Source organism: Oryctolagus cuniculus, chromosome 8 (assembly GCF_051225735.1).
Source record: "Oryctolagus cuniculus isolate XC-2025 breed Fujian yellow rabbit chromosome 8, ASM5122573v1, whole genome shotgun sequence".
In the NCBI taxonomy this organism is placed as follows: Eukaryota; Metazoa; Chordata; class Mammalia; order Lagomorpha; family Leporidae; genus Oryctolagus; species Oryctolagus cuniculus.
In genome coordinates, this window is record NC_142874.1 from 115,592,379 (window position 1) to 115,598,378 (window position 6,000).

A 6,000-nucleotide genomic window follows, 5' to 3' on the forward strand; every position below is an offset into this window, starting at 1 on the left:
CTTTGGCTCTTAGTCCTATCATTATGATCAATTGTGAACAGAAATTGATCACTGGGACTAGTGAGATGGCATTGGTACATGCCACCTTGATGGGATTGAATTGGAATCCCCTGGTATGTTTCTAACTCTACCGTTTGAGGTAAGTCAGCTTGAGCATGTCCCGAATTGCACATCTTTTCCTTCTCTTATTCCCACTCTTACATTTAACAGCAATCACTTTTCAGTTAAGTTTCAGCACTTAAGAAGAATTGTGTATTGATTACAGTATTCAACCAAAAGTATTACATAGAACAAACAAAAAAAATACTAAGAGGGATAACATATCAAGTTGCTCATCAACAATCAGGGTGAGGGCTGATCAAGTCACCATTTCTCATAGTGTTCATTTCACTTTAACAGGTTTCCTTTTTGGTGCTCAGTTAGTTGTCACCTATCAAGGAGAATAAGTGGTATTTGTCCCTTTGGGATTGGCTTATTACACTCAGCATAATGTTTTCCAAATTCCTAACAGGGATCACTTTTCAGTTAAAATTTAAACACCTAAGAATAATTGTGTGTTAATTACAGAGTTCAACCAATGGTACTAGAACATAAAAAAATACTAAAATGGATAAAGTATTACATTGTACATCAACCGTCAGGACAAGAGCTGATCAAGTCACAATATAAATTTTATACATACATTTATTTATTTGTTGAGGGGAGGAGAGAGAGAATGATGGACAGAGGGCATCCTTTTGCTTGTTTACTTCCCCAGTTCCCACAATGGCCAGGTTGAACTCAATCCAAGTCTCCCATGTGGGTCACAAGGATCAACCATTTTCTTAAAAAGATTTATTTATTTATTTGAAAGTCAGAGTTACACAAAGAGGAGAGGCAGAGATAGACAGAGAGAGAGAGAGAGAGGTCTTCCATCTGATGGTCCACACCCCAGTTGGCTACAACGCTGGAGCTACGCCCATCCAAAGCCAGGAGGCTCCTCCCTGTCTCCCAGGTAGGCGCAGGGGTCCAAGGACTGGGCCATCCTCCACTGCTTGCCCAGGCCATATCAGAGAACTGGATTGGAAGAGGAGCAGCCGGACCTCAAACTAGTGCCCATATTGGATGCCAGCGCCTCAGGCCAGGGCGTTAACCCACTGCGCCACAGCGCCAGCCTGGATCCAATCATTTGAGCCATCACCTGCTGCCACCCAGATCTGCATTGGTAGAGAGTTGGAATCAGGAACTAGAGCCAGAAATTAAAACTAGGCATTTTGATATGGGATGTGGGTATCTTAGCTTCTTAAATCCTAGACTGAATGTCGACACCAATGAACATTTTTCATGAACTCTTTGAAGACCCCTTATATGCATGAGTTTGAAAACTTAGAATGGAAAATAAATTTATCTTTTAGTTTAATTTTCCATGAACTTTTTGAAACACTTTCATGGGTGAACCTTGAAGAAATTGCAATTGCAGAAGAGCAAATACTGAATGATTCCACTTACATGAGGTGTCTAAAATACTCAAATATATAGAAGCAGGGGATACACTAGGAGTTACCAGGTGCTGGGGGATATGGGGAATTTTTTTAATGTGCATAGTTTATTTTGTTATGCAACATGATTAAGTTCTAGAGATCTGCTGTAGTATTTATAGTTAACAATATGGTTTTGTGCAATTTAAAATATGTTAACAAGATCTCATATTGTGTTCTTACCACATGAACAAAGTATACACAAAAGATCACAATGACAATTTTTGAAATGATGGATATGTTTAGGACCTTGTTTGTGGTGATGGTGCCAGGGGTGTGTGCATGTGTCCAAACTCATCAAGATGTATACACTAAACATGTAGGACTTTTTCTATCAGTTTTGTTATCTCTATAATGCAAAAAAATGAATAAATTAAAACAACACACACAGATCTTTTAGCTTATATTGAGTGAAAGCACACACAAATAATAATTGCTTTTGTATCATATCCAAGAATAGGTGGAACTAAGCCTGAGCAATAGAAATCAGGAAGTGGTTGGAGAATGAAGAGTTGTGTGGGGTGTTCACTTCCTGGAGAAGAGAATACATGATCTGTTGTAGTGATTAAAATGACCTCTATTTGGTGGTTCTTGAAAACTGATCCCTGACCATCTGGATAAGCATTTCCTGGAGACTTGTTGAACATGCATATTTTAGGAACGCACTCCAAGTCTTCAAAAGCAGAAGTAGAAATTCTAAAGGTGTTGTCCAGCAAGACTTACCAGTGACTGATAAATTCTAACATTTAAGAATCAGTATCTTGTTCTGGGTGCTAGTTACATACATATAATAAATTGTCAGTAGACCAAAATATTCACAAAATATATGGCTTTATTTAAATTATGTTCAGCATTAAAAAAGAGCTAAAAACAGACTCATTATTTAAAAATATCAATGGCCTACATTTTTTACTACAAATAAAATTGACATAAGAATAAAGCAACCAAATATTTTAACATGTCACAAAAGTGTAAAAAATAGCAAATTTATAAGTACAGTTTTATAAGGAAAGCATAAATGAAAACAGAGGAGTAGATTACCATTAGACAGCTGAAGCTAAAAGAATATATTGTCCTATGACTAGTTAAAATACTCAAACCTGAAGAAAAATTAAATGGTTTATTTCAGAAAAATCTGGTATGTGGAAGATGTTGTTAATATATAAAAAGGAAAAATAAGTGAGTTCTAGTTAATTACAATTATCTGATAGTTAACACTCTTTAGACAATATGAGATATCAAAGCAATATCCCCTCCTTGTTTTCTGCATTTGGATTTTTAAAAATTTTTTAAAATTTAAAAAAAATTTTTTTTTAAATTTTGACTTAAAGCAAGGCTTGGTTTTATGGAACAATGGAAGTCTATATATGCAAATAACCAGTCAATTATGGGGCAAGTGCTGACAGCTGCACTCTATTACAAACAAAATCTGCACTACATATTTATATATGTCCCCAAATGCCTCTTTATAGGATAAATCACAGTAGTCTCAAAAGAATGTTGTGGGATTTAAAAAACAGAGTGTGAGTGCCGTTCAAGTAGGAATTACTGCCATGTCATTCTAGGAGCAAGTATGGTGTCTTTGGGGCAATTTAAAAAAATCCAAATGCAGATAACTTTCTATATATTTCTCTGTTTCATGAGACCATATTTTTTAATGGTAGATTTAATCCAAGGGAAAAAGTACTTTTAAATGCAGTAAAACAAAACAAAATAACTGGTGTCTTCACAAAACTTTTTTTTTTTATTGTAGATGTAGTATAGTGCAAAGACAATGAGAATCCCGAATGGTTTAAGAGTAGCTGTCCAAAATAAACAGTTGGACAAATATGAGCACTTTTTGAAGAAAAGTCTCCTGATAAAAAGGTAAAGAATGCACAGAGGTTTTGAATTTAATTGCAAGTAGTGATTAAGGAAATATTCACTAGGATGTACAAGTGTCATCTCACCCTCCACAACAACATCTATGAATAACTTCTCATTAAATATCTTGACATTTCCAGTGTCCACCAATTTATAATAATCTATCATGGTATGTGGGAATCACAATCAACTTCCTCCTCTCATTTTCTGGTATTTCTTACTAGTTTTACTTTTTCCTCTCTCTTTTTTTGTTATTTCTACTCTAGCAACTTAATTTAGGGTAGTACTATCAAGTAGAATGTCATGAGATAGTCAATAACTTCCATGTACCTTACTATCCAATAGGGTAGCCATTCACCACCTGTGAGCATTGATATACAATTTTAAATTTTGTTTACTATTAATTAACAATAAATATTCACATGCTGCAACTAGTATCTACTATACTGGGCAGCATACATCTAGGGCTCCATAAATCCATTTCATTTATAAACATTTAGTCCTTTAGAAATATATTTGGGGAAAACCTATTATGTAACTAAGCACAGTAGAGATCCAAATTCCCAAAGATTTTTATGACCAAAAAGAGCAGTACAGATGTGCGCATGGTATTATAGAAGAAAGGACACATCCCCCACAGGTGCAGAGAAAAGACTTCTTGAGGAAGGTGGTGCTTAAAATGAGGTATACAGAATGAAGAAGAGAGAGACGAGCAGAAACGGTGTGCAGAATGGTCACGAGGTAAAGGAGGAGGTGCCCATCTGGGAGGAAATTATAGAAATTTAGAGTGAAATCTGAAATTTGATGGAAAAATGTCTTGAGATGTGCTTAGAAAGTTAATCAAAGATTCTAATATCATAATTAGTACCTTTTCCCATTCTAAGGTATTTAGTACATATTTAATAGGTAATGCACTAACCAAGGTTGCTGGGTTTTTATTTACTTTTTAGGTAGAAGAGATGTATTACATATGCATGTTAGAAATGTCATAAGACACAGTATGTGGAACGAGTTGAAGAGTGAAAATTTGAGAAGTCAGTTGGGAGATTATGGCCATGATCTTAGCCCTTAAATGGAAGTACAGATAGAAAATTAATTGGGCTGAAAAATATGTTTTGGAGCTGGAACCAACAAGCTTTGGTGACTAATTCCCTGTATAAGGAGATGGGAGTCAGGGAATCAACACAATTCATAAGTTTCTGGCTGTGGCAAATCTGGCTTGTGAGAGACTGGGAATGCCATGCACAAATATGGAAAAACTAGTACTTAGAAAATTGCTCATCTCATTTTCATAGTATGGAATTGTTGGTAGAATTAAAAGCTGTTACACTTCAACTTGTCCTGTGCTAAGCCCCTTCTGTTGGGGGCTTATTTATTGCAGCATCAATTGTTTCCTAACTTATTTTTGAGTGCTTTACTGATAAAATGTTAATTGTCTCAATTAACATGTACCTAATTAACAATTACCCTAAAATTAGAGAACCAAAGCAATTAATAAGTGTATAACATTTATGTATCAGAATCCAGAAGTAGCTTAGTTGGGTGTTTCTGAATTAGGATTTCTCATATTGTTTCAGTCAAGATGTCAGTTGTGGCTACAGCCATCTGAGGAGTTTCCTGGGCTATAACGTTGCTTCCAGTACACCTCCCTTCATGTGGCTGTTGGCAGGAGACCTCATTTCCCTGATTTGTGAAACCTGATAGAGTTCCTTGAATATCCTTAAGATATAGAAGGTTTCTTCCACCAAAATAAGGGGGGAAGGAGTGAAAGTGGGAGAATATGTTTTGTGACTTAGTTTTGGATGTCTTGAACCATCACTTCCATTCTATTTTATGAGTTGGAGTCACTAAGTCAGTTTACATTCTGCAGGAGGGAATTAGGCTCTACCTTTGAAGAGCAGTCTGTCAAGGAATTTATGGACAAAGTTGAAAACTAGGGCACTAATATAGAAGAGCCACAAGCTTATCTATTCCAACAGGTAACTTTGTTCTAATACAGGGAAAGTATGAGCTTTGTTCTGGTCTCACCTGTTTACCTAAGAAATATATAAAGGGCATCTCTCAGTGAGCTGTGATGCACATAGTTTCATCCCTTATTGGAGATGTCAGCTGAAGCCATAGGAGTGGTTGAAATCACTTGAAAGTTTGAGGATGAAGCAGAAGAGGGCAAAAGACAGAACCCAGGCAGTATCTATAAGCATGGCTACTGTAAGAAGATATTTATGGAATTTTCACATAAAAATGAGTCTGCAAGCCAAATAGTTAAAATATGTAAGGAGAATGAAGAGAGTGATGCAAATAAGTCAAATATTAGAGTGTTTTGAGAAGGAAGGAGTAGACATAATACATATTGACTGGGGTTAAAAGTTACCCCTGCAGTGGAAGAAATGGAGGAAGAGTGAGGATTTTCAGATATCTGTTATGTTTTGTTTTCCGGTTGGATAATATTCAAGCAAATAACGCAAAATGTCTCTATTTGTCTCTTCTGAATGGTAGGTAATGAACATCTGCTATATCTGTTATATGTATTTGCATATTTCAAGCAATTATATGTGTGAAATACTTACAATATTAATAGAATTCAAAGGAACTGTTCAACTTTGCTGAATCCTGCAGAAGG